Source organism: Tachypleus tridentatus, chromosome 9 (genome assembly GCF_004210375.1).
Source record: "Tachypleus tridentatus isolate NWPU-2018 chromosome 9, ASM421037v1, whole genome shotgun sequence".
Lineage (NCBI taxonomy): Eukaryota > Metazoa > Arthropoda > Merostomata > Xiphosura > Limulidae > Tachypleus > Tachypleus tridentatus.
The window spans coordinates 127,159,381-127,181,559 of NC_134833.1; the positions used below are offsets into that span (position 1 = coordinate 127,159,381).

At 34.6% G+C, this 22,179-nt stretch overlaps 1 protein-coding gene across 3 annotated transcripts in view; it reads right to left on the minus strand.

The window, feature by feature from the left end:
* The window catches only part of LOC143226319 (tumor protein p53-inducible protein 11-like), a 304,810-nt gene extending 283,497 nt beyond the window's left edge, over window positions 1-21,313 (minus strand). The window contains exon 1 of one of the 3 annotated variants that reach the window (XM_076457121.1): window positions 21,194-21,313. The gene's annotated coding sequence lies outside the window, so the exon portion shown is untranslated. Of the gene's footprint in view, window positions 1-4,437; window positions 4,468-21,193 lie in introns of those variants that run through there. The other 2 variants (XM_076457128.1, XM_076457122.1) reach the window with 2 other exon arrangements.
* Between the last annotated feature and the right edge of the window lie 866 nt (window positions 21,314-22,179).

Here is a 22,179-nt window from a genome sequence, read left to right on the forward strand (position 1 = left end):
AAGTTCAGTCATCTCTGTGGTCTGAAAAACTAGCAGAAAAATTGTGGGAAGTGTATGAAAGAAATTTATGTAAATAAGAGTTGAAGAAACTCGAGAGCTCTTTCTTTTTCAATGTATATATTTGATTCAGCTCAGTTAGTAAACATAAGCTTGTGTTTCGAACAAAGAAAGACATTTTCAGAGCTTAAGTAGAGCACCTACAGGAAATAAAATGCACTTCATTTACGTATACTATTACAGTAATCAAATACAGACTCCTTAACAACTTGCATTTACCGCGATTGCATATACTGTCCTCACGTTCATCTATTAATTTATTGCCAGTTTGTTTATTTTCATCGAAAGTTAATCCACAATCAAATCTTGGTTTCGTAACTTCAAACCAGAGTCCGTAACCCAAAGATCCATTACACTTGAAAAGAAACCATTGCGAAAAAACAACAACAACATGGAACCAAACTTATGAAAAGTAAGTGAAGTAATAGTAATAGTAGAAAAATGCAATTTCCTAAGAGTCTTTCTTTATGACAAACTTCGAAATGCTAGTTGAAATTGGTGAAGTTTCAAGTTCATATCTCACATGTAAAAATTTAATAATATCAAATTGATATTTATATTTAAAAAATGATTTCTGGGCCTTTGTATCAGTATACTTCTAATTCATTAAGATGGTGAGAAGCATATTCTCAGTGATGTCGAGAAAACCCACTTGTAGAGAAATATATATGCAAAAACGGCTCGTTTGGGTTGAGAAAATATTTTACATATAAGAGCGAACAACGTTTCGACCTTCTTCGGTCATCGTCAGGTTCACTTTGCATATATATAGAAGCATATTCTTTTCTGAATCCCCCTAGTGGCTCAGCAGTATGTCTGCGGACTTACAACGCTAAAAACCAAGTTTCGATACCTGTGGTGGGCAGAGCACAAATAACTCATTGAGTTGCTTTGTGCTTAATTCAAAACAACTTTTCTGATTATGCAAAATAAATTTGGAAGCGCCCTCTATTGCTAAGAAACAATGAAAAGCAAAGAAGAATCCTAATAAATGTCAAGTATTGATAAGTCAATCGGTCGGTACCGCTCGATTGGTTTGCATTTTGTGAGCTACAAAAGTTTAATCCCACTTTTTCTTCTTAAATAATCCCTCTTTTGATTGCCCTTTCCCATTTTAGTTAAATTCAATCGCTAAATTTTAGTATTTTTTCTGCAATATAAAATCCTCTCAAGGAGGGAGATTTATTTAGCATCGAGTGAAATGAATTTGCCGTTTGTTGCGAAGTGAAGTTTTTGAACGATGATCGTGTATTTAGAACAAATGTGGTTTTAAGAACACTACCACAATAATACACAAGGGCAAGGATTAATGCTGGTAAGAGACAATCTTTAAGTAAAGAAAATATATCTCATGATAGGCTTTGGCTTCCCTGAGCTAGAAGGCTGTTTATTTTTCTTATGTCTGTTTCCAGGTGACAAGGTTAAAAATACATATTGGAAGATTCAAATTTGATAGAGTTAGACCCGACATGGCCACTCTTGGGCTACTCTTTCACCAACAAATATTGAGATTCACCGCAAAATTATAACGCCCTCACGGCTGAAAGGGCAATCATGTTTTGATGTGACGAGATTCGAGCCCGTGACCCTCAGATTACGAGTCGAACGCCTTAATCCACCAGGCCATCCCGAGCACTCCGTGTACGACATTCAACTCTTAGAAATAAAATGTTTAAATCCAATTAATTATAATTAAGATACTTCTCTCCTTTTCTGTCTGAACGTATGATTAAGATTTTTTTAGATCAGTAAAAAAATTAAGGACTTAAAACTCTAAAATCCGGAATTTGAATTTCCCTGGCAAACCGACTGCGGGAAGCCCGTTGTGTAACTTTGCAGATGTGGTTAACAATAAAATGTTTATAATATATATTTTATAAAATGAATCTAAGGTGCTTGCTTAAAATATTTTTGTCGTTATTGTGGTTTTTAGTCTTTCAACATGTAGTGGGTAAAATTTTGTACATGCTTAAAAGAACTTTTTATTGTATTTATTTATTTTACCTTACCAAACGAACCGATGCGGCTAAGTAGAGCGCTCGACTCCCGATTTGAGGGTCGCAGGTTCGCATCCTCGTCTCGCTAAAAATTTTCGCTCTTTTAGCTGTGGTGGCGTTATAATATGTGGTCACTCCCATTTTTCTTTGGTAAAAGAGTAGCCCAAGAGTTGATAGTTTGTGGTGTTGACTAACTGCCTTCCCTCTTGTCTTTCACTGCATAAGGAACAGCTAGTGCATATAGCTCTCGCGTAGCTTTGCATGAAATGCGTATTCTACCACAGACCTCTAGCAGACTCCTTATTTTTATTTACACATCTTTAAAAACGCAAAAGTAATTCTTTCTGCGAAAACTGTAAAAAGCGATAAAATTATACAGCTTTCCTTTTCCATTTTTCTTTTGCGAAATAAAAAATAATCATATTAATAATATTATTGAATTTTTAATAATAAGTAACATATAGTAGTACAGAAAGTTTCTATAAAGGACTGTTCAGTGCAGGTGGTATTAATTGATTAGTTTTGTAACTTGATTTTTCATAATTGTTTACATTTCTTATAATAACAGAGCTAAAGGCAGAAGATTATTAGAAACTATGTTTGTAAGTTACTGATATGCAGGCTACAAAGATTTCTAAAACGCCTCATTGAGAGATATAAAAATATCAGCCACCAGACGAAATACCAAAGAGCAGGAAAAGAACGAAAAGTAAGAGAGTTTCGGTCAGAGAAAGGTTAAAAATGCAAAGTTATCTGTCATAGCAGTGAATAGCCTGACGGTTATTTGATATTTTAAGATAATAATTTATCTCATCAAAGAGTGTTCTGAAATAACTGAACCTGCTTGGTATGAACTTTGACAAAAAGCAGATGATTGCTTAAAAGTAGGCTTATATGCGAAAGGCAGATATTTATTGGAAGTAGGCCTAAAAGCTAAAAGCGGACGAGTATCGGAAATTTAGAATACAATGCGATAACTCAACGACAGCATAGGTGAATTGTACACCAATACTGTTGTAATAAGAAGAAAAAGAGAGTGATGGGTTTAAAATGAAAATAGAGATAGTTAACTGGCCTAAGTGGACTTTTAACAAGAAGGGAACTGTATAGTATTTAAGATACAACTATGATGTAGATAGTGTAAAGAATTTTTGTACATAGTTTAATTTGTCCTGAGTATGTTATTTTAAAACATGCTGTTTATTTATCGTCGAATTTATCACCAACACATCATAAACACCTACTGTAAAAGAATCCTCAGCCCAACACACCCATATATTAACATATTATGAGTTCCTGACAGGATTGTTCATGATCTACAGCGGCCTTTATCTGCACATTCTAAAGTTTTGTTTGTTTGGGAATTTCGCACAAAGCTACTCGAGGGCTATCTCTGCTAGCCGTCCCTAATTTAGCACTGTAAGACTAGAGGGAAGGCAGCTAGTCATCACCACCCACCGCCAACTCTTGGGCTACTCTTTACCAACGAATAGTGGGATTGACCGTCACATTATACACCCCCACGGCTGGGAGGACGAGCATGTTTAGCGCGACGCGGGCGCGAACCCGCGACCCTCGGATTACGAGTCGCACGCCTTACGCGCTAGGCCATGCCGGGCCCATTCTAAACCTTGACTTCAGGTTGTAATTAATTTGGAGTGTGTTGTTTGAAAGTACGGATCACACTTAAAACTGAACCCTTCCGACAGTTTTACATTACCAGACTTTTCGACTTTGGCTCTGTGTGTACGTGTGAAGCTCAGATTATATTATTCGATCAGACGAGAGTAGATTAATAAATAATGTTGAATAGTCTTAAGTGGCTGCTCTTATTGTTGTCTGCCAGTACAAAATTATTAGTGTGGAATATCCTTGCGTAGCGGGAATATCAAAGGAAACAATAAAAACTCTTATTCCACAGTTATAAGAGCGTGCAATACAACATTTTATCTTTTCCAATTAAGAGCTATTTTTAGTGTTGCACTGTATTGGTAATACAATAAAATGCATAATAAGACCCATTATTTAATTTTTGCTGTGCATATTGGTGTATAGAAGACATGTTAATACTAGAAATAAACGACCTTGTAACACCAAAATGTTTTTTTTTTTCATTTCATTATACACTCAACGTTTCGCTTTACATTTTCTCCAGGAGCGTTCAGTAAAAGACAAACCGAAACTACAGCACAAATCTTCATAAAATAATTTTCACTTATTTTGGTGTTATAGGGTTGTTTATTTCTAGTATTAATAAGACACAATAGTAGGAAACTGTTGGTTGTTAGTAAATAGCTCGTTGTTATTGGTAACTAAATAACACAGCTATCTTCAATAATCAAGATAATTCACACGAAAACAAGTTTATAAGAGCCATACTCACATAATTCTGAGTTTCTTACGTCTACAGTACTGTGAAAACGAACTGAAGAAGCAGTTAGAAAACAGAAAAATGGTGCAACATTTAGAGATAGAAAGTACACGTTTTGCTAAAATTATCTGTGCTGACGCAAAACTCTGAAATGTAACTTGCGGAAATCATTGAATAAGAACGCGTACAAGTGTCAAAAAGAACTACGAGTGATGGTTTAAACATCGCTTTTCCTCGTGTCTATTCGTACACGTATACTCAAAAAGAACTGTCACAATAAAAAATATTGGTGTATATACAAAGTGACGTTACTATTTAATTTGTGCATAGTCTAAAAACGAGTAGAAACATTTTCTATTGTTTTAATTTCTCAATTTTTTGTAATTACTTAATACAGCATGTTGCTTACGTTAGTGGCAGTAATTTTAAGAAAACACATTAGCATCCTCAGTTCTTTAAATTATATAATGTAATGTTTAGGGACCCAACGGTCCATTTCGGCTATCTCATCTCTGAATTAAACTTATAACTATTAAGTATAAAAAAAACACTAAAGCCAGCTATTATCATTTATGTAGCTATCAAGGTTTCTTTCAAATACAGTCAAATTTAATGGCTCCATAACATCCGAAGGCAACACATTCCATAGGCCAACCACCCTATTTGGAAAATAAAACTGTCTTAGTGGAAGACGGCTTCTACTTTATCCAAATCTATATTTGTCGCTCCTAGTTCTATAATTCTCGTTGTTAAGTCTGAAAAATGTTAAATCTTAAACACTTCGATCCTATCCCCTATAACTCTTCTTTTTTAAGAGAAAACAGTTTTTAGGATCTTAATCTCTCCTCATATAAGATACCATTTTGGTAAAATCCTCCTCTGAACCATTTCCATCAATTCAATATCTTTCCTAAAGTAAGAAGCCTAAGAATGTACACAATATTTTAAATGTGATCCAACCAGTGGCCTATGCAGAAATATTTATAACCTCCTTAAACTTGTATTCAGTATTTCTGTAGATGTAATCTAAAATCCTATTTGCGCTACCACTACCAACAACACATTGCTTAAGTAGCTAAACTAGCGGGTTCTATCGGGTTAGGTGTTTGCTTGTTTTGAATTAAGCACAAAGCTACACAATGGGCTATCTGTGCTTTGCCCACCACGGGTATCGAAACCCGGATTTTAGCGAAGTATGTCCGCAGACATACCGCTGAGCCACTGGGGAGCCCATTGGGTTACTAGGTTGATTTATTTTAGATGACTATGTCAGCGTGTGTATCTTGAAGCTATTTCAGCATAAAAGTAAAACATATACTTTTGTTGCTCCTTTATGGGATGTGACCTATTTAAAAAGGCAAATTTCCCCGTAACTTGTTCTTTGATTTTAATCTTAAACAATAAAAACAAGCCCCTTTAATTAACGGATTCTCTAAATTAGAAAAAACATATTTTTTTAAATTTTGTAGTTTGTACATTTCATTTTATACTTTCAGCACATAGATTCTTAATAATGTTAGGTTATACTTTTATTGCTAGCAACATGATGTAAAATCTACTGTTGGAACGCATTGTTATCAAAATGCACTGGCTTTTCTATATAACAAAAGTCGTTATATAAGGAACCACTTCTTTTCTATGTGTTTTTCGCTAGACTGTCTAATTAAACAGATATTCAGGTGCGTGTCTCTCTGTATGTTGTATATCTGTAATTTATAATTTAAAAAGCACTTCTTTTCTACTTGGGCAAGATAGTTAAGGCACTCGACTCGTAATCCCGAGGGTCGTGGGTTCGAATCCCCGTCACACTAAACATGCTCGCTCTTTTAAGCCGTGGCGCAATATAATGTAACGGCCAATCCCATTGTTAGTTGGTAAAAGAGTAGTCCAAGAGTTGGCGATGGGTGGTGATGACTAGATGCTTTTCCTCTAGTCTTACACTGCTAAATTAGGGACGGCTAGCGCTTAAAACAAAACAATTTTTTATGTGATTTTTCGCAAGCTAGCAAATAACTTCATAAAAAATAGATAGGTTGTTATATAATAACTTCTAATATATTGAACAATGGCTTTTATGTGATGTCGTTTAGCAACAAAACTATAATTAATGTTGTTATTAATTTATGTACTGAAAGTACAAAATGGAATGTATAAACTACAAAACTGAAAAAAGAAATTTGTTGATTATTTAATTTTGAGTTTCCGCTAATTAACAAGATTTGTTTTTATCAAAAGGTTTGGTGAAACAACAGAAAATACCTTAATTCAGACATGGTTTAAGTTTGAAATTAAGCGTGACGTGACACACACTAGCTTTTTACGTTAGATAACGCGACATATAGCGCCATCTGTACTACATATAACATTATCATCTATAATATATCAATTTAATATTCCGAGCTAAGCCGAGTACATATGTAGTATGCATATATATCAAACGCTAATTTTGCATACGCAATCTTGGATCCAAGTACAAACCCTAGCAGGGTCTATTATATGAGTGTTCTGTCTTCTAGAAATAATTTAAAAGTAATAGACTAGAGGAAAGGTAGCTAGTTAACACCACTCACCGTCAACAACTCTTTTACCAACAAAATGTAGAACTGATCGCAACATTATAGCGCTCCTAAGGGTGATAGGACGAGCATATTCGGGAACGAGATTCGAGCCTAAGACCTACAGATTATGACTTGTGTACCCTATTTGTCAAACCATGTAACGTAAGAAGAGAAATGAAAGTAAATCTAATCTGAGGAACAGTTCTATAGCTACGTATACAGAGTTTCTTCAACGTCATTTTTATCTGTGAAAGTTCATCGCCAGAAGGCAAGAAAGTGGGTGTTAGAGAATTTAGATCCCCAGAAGACTTTAAGAAGCAACAAATTTGATTGATTTATCTTATAAAATTTTTCATTATTTATGACCCACAGAAAATCGCTTTAACCATGAAGCACAATATAAAAACCCCGCTTCTCTCATATAGCGAAAGCCACTTAGGTTTCCTTCAAGCTGCGCCATCTCATCATACTAACATAATAGATTCGCTGTAGGTAAAGAAGTTTAGTTTTACTAGTTTTCACACTTCGCTTTATTATAAGTTGGAATATCGAAAATATATTAACGTAAAAATAAAACTCAAAATAACACAAATCAGTTTCACAAGTTAATATTTAGCCTTGGATCTCAGTACTGCTTCATATCGACATGTTATGCTTTGAATTAGTTTGTGCAGATATTCGTGAGTGACTGACTGCTATCCTTCTCTGAATATTTCAAAAATGTCATTTTCCGTGTTCGGCTTGCGATCTTTCGTTAATCGGTTTAACTTAGTCCAAAAATTTTCAATCGGATTAATATCAGATGATTGATTTGACCATAAACGACCTCCACAATTGCAATTGCAGAAAAACTTATTTAATCATTTTGTAGGTTAATTGGAATAAGAATATCTAAGAAACTACAGCAGAGACACAATACCTTTTATGAGAAAATGTAACAAAAATCATGAAAAGTACAAATATTTACCAAAGCCAGTGTTAACATTAGAATTTGAGATCCTATTTGAACAGATCTCATTAAGTATGTTCAAAAAACATATAGTTTTACACATTTCTTTGTTATGTAATAAAAGATATAACAAAGTAACAACTTATTCAATGGGGGCACTTTTTTGCCCACGCCCTGTATATATATTTTTGTGTGTATATATTTATTTATTTGTTTGCTCTTATTTAGTTCTATTTATGTTCAAAATTATTTTCCTTGTAGTTTTTGCAGGTTCAATAGTATCGAAAGGACTGCGTAGCCCGAAAATATTGATGTAAAAGCAATTATAGAAGAACAAAAATAATATAGACACTCTACTTGGTTCGTCTATGGACCTGATATTTAAAAATGCGTGACAACAAGATAAAGAAATCCTCTTAAAGTTAAAATCCACTATGTTTTACGCTTATCGAAGTAAACCAACGCGATGATCTCTTTAACATCTCCAAGTCAGAGATTCTAGCTAGCCTTTTCAATCAAAGAACTTCAGTTGGCAGGTGAATCTCCGTTCGTTCAATTTAATTATATGAGCCTATATTTTCATTTTAATGTCAATACCGCTAAATCAGCCTCACAATGTAAAAGCAGATTACCAGTGAAGTCATATACTCCTAACTCACCCAATGTTTTTGCTGTCGGTGATGAGAAAGCTATAAAACATCTTGTTGTAGCTCTTTAAATTGTGTTTGTTGTAGTAGAAATGAACATGGCAGCTATGAGTGCAAGTTTGAGTCCATCTGTATCAAACGCTCTTGTTTACGTTCCTCTTAATTTCGAACATGCTCTAAATGGATCAAAGGAAAAAAAGGAACAGCGAGTTAAGAGCATGAACTATACATCCTGTCCAGAGACAAGGAATATGATGACACCTCTTCCACAATGAAGTTGTGTTGCTGTACTCCATCCCACTGCCACTGTAGGAGTACAAATATTTATCCCTGTTTTACTTACAAAACCTTTCTCTAATCACTTCAATGATCTCTTGATCTCTATGGATAACCACTTAAATAAAACAAAGTCTACACCCATCGCTGTAACTACCAGTGTTACGTACTGTAATTTATTTCGGACAAGTCTCTAATTTATTTCGTTTGTTTATTTTAAAAAGCCGGAAATTTTAATTTGAATTTAGAAGTTAATTGGATTTTGATACGCATCAAATTTATGATATTTGCCAACAAGATTGATATACACAATTTTCTTTCTTAACACAAATACATTTTAATATACAAACAACAATGCAATTTACAATTACGGTTATTACAAATAACGATTTATATACAAAAGTTCTACAAATTTACAGTCAGTACTGAGTATTCTATCCGGTCTGGAACTGAATATTTTATCGGCGGTTCACAGAGAGCGAATTAATTCTGTGTTGATACACAGGTACACTTCACTTGACAAGAAGCCAGCTAGCTTCTCCACACGTGAGTTTTTCCCGACAAAAATATCTAATGTACTTATAGAAATATTAACATCCGAAGTTAATTCACTGAATTTATGCGGTTTGTAATGCTCGAAATGTATAAACGTTTCTGGTCAAATATTTCTAGTTTCCCGATCGATAAGCGTTTATCACAGTTATAGTAAACTGTCTCTCGGCGCGACGGTTTATAAACGTTAAGGCGAGGCTCTACAAATTTCAGTTAGCAACAATGTGAAATATATTGTTGCTTCTGACACTCGAGAATCTTCTACAAATTTATATAACAGGCTGGAATTTCGCAACACATATTTAACACTATAATTTACATGTATTTCTAAATATATATTTAACTAAAATAAACATCGATAATAAAATATACATACATAGGTAAATCTGTTACACCATTAATACAAGTGAGCGATCAGGGCCACTTCTATCACTTCCTCTGCAGAACTGTTATAGGTTCCCACCGATATTCATTTCAATCTCGTCACTCAGTAGGCTCAGCAAATAGCCTGATGTGGCTTTGCTATAAGAAAACACACTCGTCACTCAACGAGGACCTAATAATTCGATGTACGATGAATCTGTTGAGGATGATAGAACTCCTCAAGAAAAAAAAAAAAGGAAAAGGATCAAAAATCAAAATAGAAACTTTTGTAACCGCACTTCTTTTACAATCTATGTAAAAATGGTCACACTATTACAGGGGATCTGTTGAGTTTTCGTACTAATTTAGAAGCCACTAAAGCCTTGATTGTTTTTTATCACACTGTACATATTTCCTGACCCGGCATGGCCAAGCGTGTTCAGGCGTGCGACTCGTAATCTGAGGGTCGCGGGTTCGCATCCCCGTCGCGCCAAACAAGCTCGCCCTTTCAGCCGTGGGGGCGTTATAATGTGATGTTCAATCCCACTATTCGTTGGTAAAAGAGTAGCCCAAGAGTTGGCGGTGGTTGGTGATGACTAGCTGCCTTCCCTCTAGTCTTACACTGCTAAATTAGCTTTGTGTGAAATTCAAAAACAAACAATCAAACATATTTCCTTGCATGAGATAGTTCTAAGAACTACCAATTGGACAGTTTTATCACATCGAAAGAACAGATTATGTAGTGAATGAGTTTATGATGTGGTAGAGATGTTGATGAGAGGAGACAATCCGTGAACACGTGCTCCTGGATAACAGTCTTCCTCTATTCAACACTGGAAGATATGATTATTTTCAGAAAAACTAATGGCCAGATAGCAACTTTTTCCTCCATATAGTCTGTAATAAAGGCTTGACGTCATAAAACTTCCGAAAAAATAACAACAAACTGTAAAAACTTATATTTGAATACTAGTCATATAGCACAGCAACTTGGTTAAGCAGAGTAACTAACGTTATTGCCTATTCATTTCATTGTGGACTCAGAGAAACATAGAGCACGGCTCTGGAATCAACAACATGTCATTTCTGTCCTATAAGAAAGTACATAACTAACACGTTGCTTAATTATTTAACCATATAATTACCTCTTAGATCCATACGATCTTCTTTGGCATTTTAAACACATTTTTTAAACTATTTGTGTTCCAAAATGCTCGTGATTCGTGACGTTTTTAAAGGACCCTACTAATATATATAAATTATTAAAACAGAAAGTAAAACAAAAATAACATAAAATTTCAAATTAATCCCACTAATCAATACACAGAAAGGAGTAATTTGACACGATTTCGTTTTGTTTTGTTTTTGCTTGTTCTTTGTAATGAATATCGTAACAAACAAAATCACGAGACTGTTCAAGATACTGCAATATCTGTACCCAGCCGATAGTGAACTGAATAAAACGATGGTGACAGTTCGAGGTGTAAACATACATTTCTTTAAGAATGCCAACCATGAAAGTTTTGTGACAGCTTTTACGCCATGCCTTTCATTACGTATGGAACAAGTAACAGTTCAGAATAATTATTTTGAAGTGTATTACAGTAAATAGATCTTATTATGTTTAGTAATAACTCCAATCAGAAGCAAGTTTCTCTATAGTGCACAACAAAACAGTTTGTAAGCATTCATCAACTTCTATAAATTAACTCTTTATAACTGAAAGAGAAATGTGATGAAATATTTCTAGGCAAGTTGCCCCCTGCTAGTACAGGGGTATGTCTTCGGATTTACAACGCTAAAATCAGGGGTTCGATTCCCTTCGGTGGGCTCAGCAGATAGCCCGATGTGGCTTTGCTATATGAAAACACACACACACGCTAGGCAAGTTCTATGAAGCACTCTAGGACTTACTAACTTCGTTCCGAATTCTATGTAAATATAACAGTACTGTCTGTTACAAGAAGGTAAGAACTAAGGATTCACTAGATATATTAGAATAAAACGATTGTTACACGATACAACAAGAGAAAGACTGGAAAATTATGCACTGCTGCTGGTTTTAAGCAACATAATATCATACACTGCTGCTGGTTTTAAGCAGCATAATATCATACACTGTTGCTGGTTTCAAGCAACATAATATCAGAGAAGTTACGAACTCATTAAGTTATGGATCATGTTACACAATTTAGCAGTTAAAAGACCGAAAATCTAATTAATATTCACCAATGCTACACAATGCGGCCTGGTGGTTTGAGGGTAGCTGGTTCGAATTCTAGTCACCGAACATGATCATCATTTAGGGTTACTGTCAGAGCCAGCCATCCGAATATATAAAAAAAAATAATCTTGGCTAATACAAAGGACTCGAGAGGGTAACCGACCCCAAAACTTGATGGTTGAATAAAGAACCCCGTTATATCAAACATGTTCACCCTTTTAGCCGTGTGGGCGTTATTAGCGATGGTCAATAGCACTGTTCGTTGGTAAAGGAGTAGCCCAAGAGTTGGCGATGGATGGTGATGACTAGCTGCCTACCTACTTGTCTTACATTATTAACTTAGGAACTTAGCTGCACGAGGGCTATTGCGCTAGCCGCCCCTAATTTAGCAGTGTAACACTAGAGAGAAGGCAGCTAGTCATCACCACCAGCCGCCAACTCTTGGGCTACTCTTTTACTAACGAATAGTGGGATTGACCTAACATTATGACGTCCCACGGCTAAAAGGGCGAGTATTTTGATGTCACGAGGATTCGAGCCAGTGATCCTTGGATTACGAATCGAGTGACTTAGTCACATAACCTTTACATTTCGTACACTCTACTTTGAAATGTTAATAAAAACGAACTTATCTGCTGTGAAAACAAGACACGAAGACAATAGATAATTAAAAAATATTAACTTGATTATGATAATAAAACAAAAGTGATAGAAAATACTTTCTTATTAATGTTTCACAATATGCTCATCCAGTTGCAATAAAATATTAAAAGAAACTAGACAGACGGACACTAACATTTACCAGAATTTATTAAATAGTTATAACTTTTTCATGAAAAGAATTGCGAGTTAAAATTACGTTTACTTAGCACTAGACTCTACGGTCAATATTTGTGTTAGACTTGTACTCATTCAGCTGTGACGTCAGTAACGAAGTTCCCCAAGGAGCCAAAATTAGCGAATGAAAGCAGTTTCGATCATCTTCATGTTATATAGTAGGTGCGTAACGTTATCCAGACTTACGAGGCAGTTCACATCTGATGTGTAGGAATTAGATAGCCTCTATAAACGCTTAATATGTTTTTAAACACGTTTACACAAATGAAAAAAGGCATTTCTACCTTAGATTTGGATTACCGAAAACACACATATATGTGTTAAAACGTACCCCAGTAATGTATGTTAGTGTATGTTCTATTTATACATACATAACTTTTCCATAATGATATATGGCGATATAAAAATGCATGATCTAAATCTCAACTCGATCAAAAATGTCGGTCAGTGATCGACAAAGACGTTGACTTTTTCTAACGTCTATACTTCGAAAACTAATCAGGAGAGAAATATGAGATTCGGTAAATTAATTGATGATTTGATGGTAAAGTTGACTGCAGTATCAACAAAGTATCACTAGAGGGCGATTACCGTAAACTTCGTACAGCCAACGTCTTAATACGTGTTTGAAGTGACCGTCAATTTTGCCGAATATTGGCTTCATTCGTGAGAAAATATGAAACGCATTTTGATAATACTCTTCAATCACCAACAGTTACACTCAAAGATCTCAGGAGCCTCGTAGACAAACATCAACAAACATGAACTCTGAAAATCGTCTTCCGGACCTAAAGGCGAAAACCGGAAGTATTTCGAAACGTTACCATTTCGTCTCCAGGGTTACTTTTGTAAATTGATTCTCAAAGCCTTCCTTTACATGAGCTTGGCAGGTACTGTCACTAAACACTTTGTTTGCCCTCCGCGAATACTCTGCTTAAATAATTTATAATAAGCTTTCTTACATACCAAAATATTTTCTAAGGAAAGTCAAGGTAAACGCGTAAGCGGTAAAGATATATAGCTATAAATTCATTCAGTAATTATATATTTGATTTTGATCTGCGCAAGATAATTCAGTGAACGATGCAGTCTTATAAAGCTCTAAAGCCCTCGGAAATTTCTTTGTAGATTTAAAAAAAAATTGATAAACAGTTCCTAAAGGGAAACTCCAACTTAGTAATATCGGATCTTATGGAATAACTGTCTTTTCCGATACTTCTAAATAAAATAGCAAGTGTGTTTTGCAACATCATACAAATAATCACACGTTAAACAGTGTTGATTTCAAACATAGTAGTAAATTCTGCTGTTTGATATTAAACTAATTGAGGATATCTAGGTTTATTCATTCGTTTAAGAAATTTTTGGCTAAAAAATATTTATTTGTTTTTTACTTTTTATTATAATTTCTTTAAATTATCAGTATGCGAAAAGATCTTGTGATTTTTGCTTGTTTTGTGTCTCATAAACAGTGTATTGCAAAGAAATTGTGACACCAGCCTCTTTTTTGTGTTTTTTTTTAATTTCGCACAAAGCTATCTACGCTAGCCGTCCCTAATTTAGCAGTGTAAGAGTAGAGAGAAGGCAGCTAGTCATCACCACCCACCGCCAACTCTTGGGCTACTCTTTTATCAAAGAATAGTGCGATTGATCGTAACATTATAACGCCCTCACGACTGAAAGGGCGAACATGTTTGATGGGACAGGGATTCGAACCCGCGCCCCTCGGGTTACGAGTCAAACGCCTTAACACGCTTGGCCATGCTGGGCCATTAATGTTATGGATACGTTGTGATTGCTACACACCCAAAATTAAATTATAATGTTTTGATAACGAAACTTTCAGAGACAATTTATATATTTCATATATGTGGTGAAATAGAAAGAAATAAGAGAAGAAAGAATTTTATTTGCTTTCTGTTCTATAGTGATATTAAAATTATATTATCGTCGTCAAAAGAAGTAGTTTGTAGAATAATATGAACGAACAAAAAACAGACGTGTTCTGTGGATTTCGCACAGTTGGGTAAGTTACCTGGAAAAGCTAAAACACAGTTTCTGTTCAAATACAAAGACAGAATTGCTTCCTCGCACAAAATAATTCGAGCTTAAATTAATCACTGCGAGAATTTTAATTTTAAATTGAAAGAAATACGTGCTATAAAAAAAACTAAATAAAATAGTAAAGTTCTTTAATTATTTAATTATCCTTCCAGAGAAGTATGTTGTCATGGACGCATCGTTAAGTTGTATTTTTTATATCAGTATTTACTATATTATCCTATACTTTATGGTATTGAATTAACTGTTTATGTTTTAACATCGGTAATTAAGCACAGTACTTGCAAATACACAATAACAAAATAGTTAATTTTTAAGCCTTTTTACTCTGATCGTTTCTTATAATCTGATATAACAAAATATCTAAATAGTTTTGCCATTAAATGTCTTGAGAAAGGGACAATTGTAAGTTACACGATGTATTACATCACAGTCTAAACTTAGCTCGTATGTGCCTGGCTAACTTCTCGTTACCAACTGGTGCTATTTTACTTGCTAGAGTTCTGAGCAGCATAAACGGATTAACCACAGCTTAAACTAATTAATGTCTCTTAAGAAATCTATGCCCTTCTTCGAATAAATCTCTTACCCCATTACGGGGTTTATTTTTCTTGGCTTAAGACTAAATGTTACAACATTTTATATAAAAATATCACCTTTCCGTCCCAAAACATTACTTAAAGTAAGTTGTATAGGACAGTATTCAAAGCTAATTTCAATGGAGAAGGGAATCCAAATCTGATATGGTTTACTATGTTTTCACTGTACATCAGTCAGTCGAACTAATTCAGTTCATTCAAATAAATTTGTAACCACAGTAACATGTCTAAGTTAAAATCACAGATTTAGCAACATGTCTGAAGCAGATTCTATCCTCTCAAAGATGTAGTAAATATTTACTACTGACCCACAACTTTACTTCTGAGGAATTATATCACAGGAGCATAATAACTATTAGAGCTATGGCTGTATTTAATTCATGGAAAAGCCAATAACAAGCCTGGAAGAACTTTTAAAATTTAATAACGTTTTTCATTTGAAGATTTAGAAGCTCAATGTCCAAATGCCCAGATTACGAGTCGAAAGCCTTAACCCACCTGGCCATGCCGGGACCTACCCAAATAGAAAAGCTTTAAAATGTTAATAACAACTTAACCACTATTTGCCTCTCTGTAAATTCATCAGAAAAGGTATGTTTACCTTCAGAACTGACCATATAGTTATTCACTGCAGAGACATTTTCTTTTACTGACAGGACAAATGTTCCCCAGTTTGTATTTTTAAAAAGTTTCTCTAGCTTAGCGCCCTAAATTTTCAAAAACACGTTTTAATTCATGAGGCATTGTATTCAAAAATTCAGGTTTTCATTCTAGAGAAATATTTCACTTCATTTGATGGAATATTGATCCACAATGTTTCTTACATAATCAACAAGCGATGCCAAGGAACTCCGTGTCACTTCGTTATGACAAACATGAAAGAGATAAAATAATCGATAACGAGAAAACAGGAAACAGGAAATGAATTCCCTTAGACGCAAAAGTAGTCTCATAGGTGACCTTGACATCTTCTGTGTCAACCCATATGTAGCTAAAGTAAATGAGTCGATCCGGTTGTTTGAACACGAGGTAAAACAATACGATTTTGTGCTTTACCAGCGATATAAATAAATACGTAATGTACAAGACAATAACATCCTGTTTGTGAAAGACGGAATGACAGGTAGCCATGCAAGCGATTAGATAAGTAGATAGAAGTTACCACATGTTTATAATGAATATTATGTTCGTGTGGAAGCTTCATCACCCTTTATGTTTAGAAAATACAATTTTTTTATTTATTAACTACTATAAACCATTAGATGTACATAAGTGCAACAATAATAATATTACGATTAGAAGTAATATGTGGCATTTATATTGCTTATGTACGTAAAAATATTTGTGTTATATAAATTATTACTTGCGATTTTACTGCAGTTTTTGCTCAAATAGATCATAAAACTTTGGTCCGGATTTTTAATACCTACTCAACAGTTTTTTAGATATAGAAATAATTTCTCCAAACTTTAAGTTCAGTAAGCAGGAGCTACTTATATTACTGCTAATGATTGAGCGTATAAGAAAACAGTAAATATTCTGATGGGTGCTAATTTCTTTTCATATACGGCCAACTTGTACCTGTTATTCTATGAAAATTCTCCCCTCGATGGACTCAGCTGATAGCCTGATGTAGCTTTGCTGTTAGAAAACACACACACACACTGTGAACATTTATTTTAGAAACAAGTATTACACCATAATTTATACAGCTACACTTTTCGTTACGTAGGTGATCTAATTTCTATCAAAAGAGTAAATTTTGATCCAAACCTAATATATCCAACGGAACTTACGATTCAAAGAAGCAATACTTAGGTTTAGATATATTTTTAGAAGACAGTGTACAACTGTATATTTTTGACAAAAGAAAGGAATTTCATTTTCCCGCCTTTGATCCACCCATCCCTAACAGTGTTGTTCTGTCTATACTATTAAAAGGAATTATTATTTCCTAATTAAGAATACCCTAATAACTCATAATAATAGTAATTTCTTTATAGATAATGTCCAATTACTCATAAATTAAAATATAATGGTTATAAGGACTGGCATATAACAATTGCTGATACTTTTAAACAAACCAAACCAAACTTACCTGATTCTCCACAGTTTCTGGTTTGTTTGTCGTATGCATGTGGATCATGTTTGATATACGGGGGCCCGGCATGGCCAGGTGGGTTAAAGCGTGCGACCCGTAATCTGAGGGTCGCGGGTTCCAATCCCCATCGCACCAAGCATGCTCGCCCTTTCAGCCGCAGGGCATTATAATGTGACGGTCAATCCCTCTATTCATTGGTAAAAGAATAGCCCAAGAGTTGGCGGTGGGTGGTGATGACTAGCTGCCTTCCCTCTAGTCTTACACTGCTAAATTAGGGACGGCTAGCGCAGATAGCCCTCGAGTAATTTGCGCGAAATTCAAAAAACAAAACAAACTGATATGTGGTATATCCATATGACTTGAATATACCAATCAGAACTGGTAATGGAAGAATAATTTTGATTTTTTAGTCTCATTAGAACGTTGATTTGGTTTTGTGTGTATATAGATAGATAGAGAAGAGACGCTAAACTGTTCCAACACAAAAAACAGAATCATTAAGTTGTATGCAAATTAAGTATTGCCTTTAGAAAACAAAGCTGCTCCAAAACAACAGTTTTTAATTTAAAAACATATTTTTATTTGTACTGTATCTTCCAAACATAAATATATCAGGTAGGCTTTAACACTGCCTATATAGTGTTTCCTTTTATAACAATATCTATGTAATTCTGATTCATTAGTTCTGATCATGTCTGTAAATATTGTGGTAAAAAAATTGAATTTCTTGTTCTACTTTCTTCAAATTCTTTTTTATTACATGGTAACTCAAAAACCAAAAGTATTATTAATAACTTATACTAATTTTTGTAAAAAAAATAATTAACTTCAAGAAGTAATAATAACATCGTTTACATTGGAGTTATTTTTGGTATAGTATGAAACATGAATTATCACCAATAATAGATAAAGAATAAATGCTGCAGTTTGAACTTCATTGTGTTTGGAACTTGATTGTAGATACAGTCTTCCTATGTCTGTTAAAACACTGTGTAAAAAAACACTAGCAAACAAGTAAAGTTTATTTATAATTAAGCACACAGCTACACAATAGGTTATCTATGCTCTGCCCACCACAGGGCCCGGCATGGCCAAGCGTGTTAAGGCGTGCAACTCGTAATCTGAGGGTCGCGGGTTCGCATTCCCGTTGCGCCAAACACGTTCACCCCTTTTAGCCGTGAGATCGTTATAATGTAACAGTCAATCCCACTATTCGTTGGTAAAAGAGTAGCCCAAGAGTTGGCGGTGGGTGGTGATGACTAGCTGCCTTCCCTCTCGTCTTACACTGCTAAATTAGGGACGGCTAGCACAGATAGCCCTCGAGTTGCTTTGTCCGAAATTCAAAAACAAACAAAAAACAAAACCCACCACAGGTATCGAAACGCGGTTGATAGCACTGTAAATCCACAGACACATTTCTGTGACACTGAAGGGCAACAAGAAGAGAAAAAAAAATTTATAGAAAGAAAGCAAATGTAAGGTGACTGACATGAATCCTTCAAAAGCAATGGTAACGAAATAGTATAGACGGCATTTGGATCGTCCTTATATAATAGCATAGGTAAGAATTAACATATAGCAATATATTTATATACAACTATTCAACCTCAGTTAGGTTTAAGTTATTCTATTTTTGTCTGTTAACATTCTACTACACTGTGTGTCTGTGCTATTGAGTAGTCTTATTTTTTTTTTTTTAATTTTAAAACACCACGGGTATCCTAGATCCTTACCAAAGCTTGCATCTCACTGACTTCAAGAAGGGACCTTTAAGTATCCCAAAACTTCGTTCAAGCATAATATTGAGAGCAAGATATCCGATAGTAAAGACAGTTTTGCTAACCTGTCTCTCAAATAGCATAAAATGTTTTGGTTAAGAAAAGATGTCTTTGCTAAAATAGAAACATTCTTATAGCTTTCAAATTATTGCTGTAGCCTGAAGTCGTTATCAGAAACTCGTGCAAAGGTGTTGTATAAATCTTAGTTACTTGAGCAGATAATAAAAGAAATACTAGGTTTAGTTCTATCAAAATAATAGAAAAATATATGTACGTTAAAACTCTAAAAAAACAACATATCTTTACTATCTATAATAAAAAGTTATGTTTAGTGTGTTTGAATTTCGCACAAAGCTACTCGAGGGCTATCTGTGCTAGCCGTCCCTAAGTTAGCAGCGTAAAACTAGAGGGAAGGCAGGTAGTCATCACCACCCAACGACAACTCTTGGGCTGCTCTTTTACCAACGAATAGTGGGATTGACCGTCACATTATAACGCCCCCACGGCTGAAAGAGCGAGCATGTTTGGCGTGACCGGGATGCGAACCCGCGACCTTCAGATTACGAGTCGCACGCCTCAACACGTTTGGCCATGCCGGGCCGTTAGGTTTAGTAAAGAAGCAACGAATAAGAAATTAAAATATATTTAAAGCTAATTAACCAAAACATTTGTAATCAACAGCTAATTAATCAAAATATTTCTAATAAATATCTAATTAATTAAAACATTTCTAAACAGCATATAAATTAATTTAAATTTGTAACCAACAGTTAATTAATCAAAGCATTTATAATCAAGAGCTAGTGAATTAAAACGTTTGTCATCAACAGCTAATCAATCAGAACATCTGTAACTAACAGCTAATTAATAAAAACTTTTATAAACAAAAACTAATTAATGAAAACTTTTGTAACCAACAACTAGTAGAATATTGTATTTATAAAATACAGTTCATGTTTTTATATTAATGTGACAAATTTAGTTTCTGTTTCTTTATTGCTGTTATTGGTTAGCTCAAAGCCGAACATTTGGCTAGTTGTGCTCTATCTACCACGTATTTTGGCGTTTTAAGTTCTTAAACTTATCGCTAATCCATCGGGAGGTTAGGTCTTTGAAACGACAAATATGAGCAAAAGCTACATAATTTACAGGGTTAGTATATTTTCTGTATTGATAATAAAAAAAATAATTTATTAAAACGTTTTCCCAGTATGAGACACACAATTCATAACAATGAAAAGCAAAACATATTTCTTCTGAAATCATTTCCACCAGCTTTTGATAGGACAGTAAATATTCAGAGCAATGAATATATATGCAACTCCAGAAACAATTAAAACAGAGACTTCAGTACAAGTGAGGTACTTGTAATTATGTTTTGATGTCTCCTGTTAATAATAAAATACTTAGATTTCATTACAACTAATGTACTTCAATGATGTTCGTATCCCTCTTAATTAGAAAACATCTAGACTTTATTAAAAGCTATAAGCTTCAGTTACGCTTTATTGTATTTTCTTAATAAGAAAACACCTGGACTTCCTTACAGTTATCGATCTTGTAGCTCTGTATGTTTCAGTGTCTCTTCTTAATAGCAGAATACTTGGACTTTATTACAACCACTACACCTCATTTATGTTTTGATGTCCCTTCGTGGCAACAAAACAATTAGGCTTCACTACAGTTGCAGTTCTCAATCAGAAAATGGCCGTTTCTTCTCAAAACTTTCCTGTATTTTTCATAGTTATATCTGATGGATAAAGTAAAACAAATAAAACATTATGTTTTAAAGATGTTGAAAAACAAAAAAAGATCTCACCTACATTTGTTTATCGGATGTGTTTTTTCGGGTGACAGGCTCTCAGGTCTTTAGTAGAGCATAGCAGCACGTTCCACTGAAATAAAGACTATTTTAAGTTCCTTGCGCTTTACAGAGTTCTACAAATAGTGTACACGGTCTCCACTCACAACATTAATCTTTGTGTACTGCACTGTGTCTCAATGTTTACTTGGTAAATGAAATCTTATGTCGATGTGATTTGGGGAACTATATTTAGTTCTTCTACACATAACTTCGGGCTAGTGTTTTTGTTGAGCTGCTAATGTACAAGCTCGATTTATCAATAGATTTTACAGCAAACTCGATATCTAATGTAATGGTGGGCTGAACGTAAAATGCAAAGGCAGCGATGGCTAATTCCCATCTGTATGATTGGTGTTGACTTTCAGTTTCTGGCGAAGGCTACTAAGTATTGAGAAAAACAAATTTCAGTTAGGTTGAATTTTTGTAAATGCATCGTAAATTATTTTTGTTTGTTTGTTTTGAATTTCGCGCAAAGCTACACGAGAGCTATCTGCACTAGCCGTCCTTAATTTAGCAGTGTATGACTAGAGGGAAAGCAGCTAGTCATCATTACCCACCGCCAACTCTTGGACTAATTTATTACCAACGAATAGTGGGATTGACCGTCACATTATAACGCCACTATGCCTGAAAGGGCAAGCATGTTTGGTGTGACGAGGATTCAAATTTGTAACCCTCAGATTACGAGTCGAGTTCTTTAATCACCTGGCCATGCCAGGCCCGTACATTCTAAACAATTATTTCTAAAAATTCTAAAACATTTAAATATCATTAAATGTCAATAGACTCGTTTCATTCCAAAGGCTTGTCTTTGAAGTTCAAAAAGCCAACTTTACAAACAAATTTAAATGTTTACTACTCTAGTTTTAATTGCGCTTATGGATCGGGATTGGCCTAGCGGTCAGCTTGCCGAACTACGGATTGGAACGTTCATGTTTTGCATTG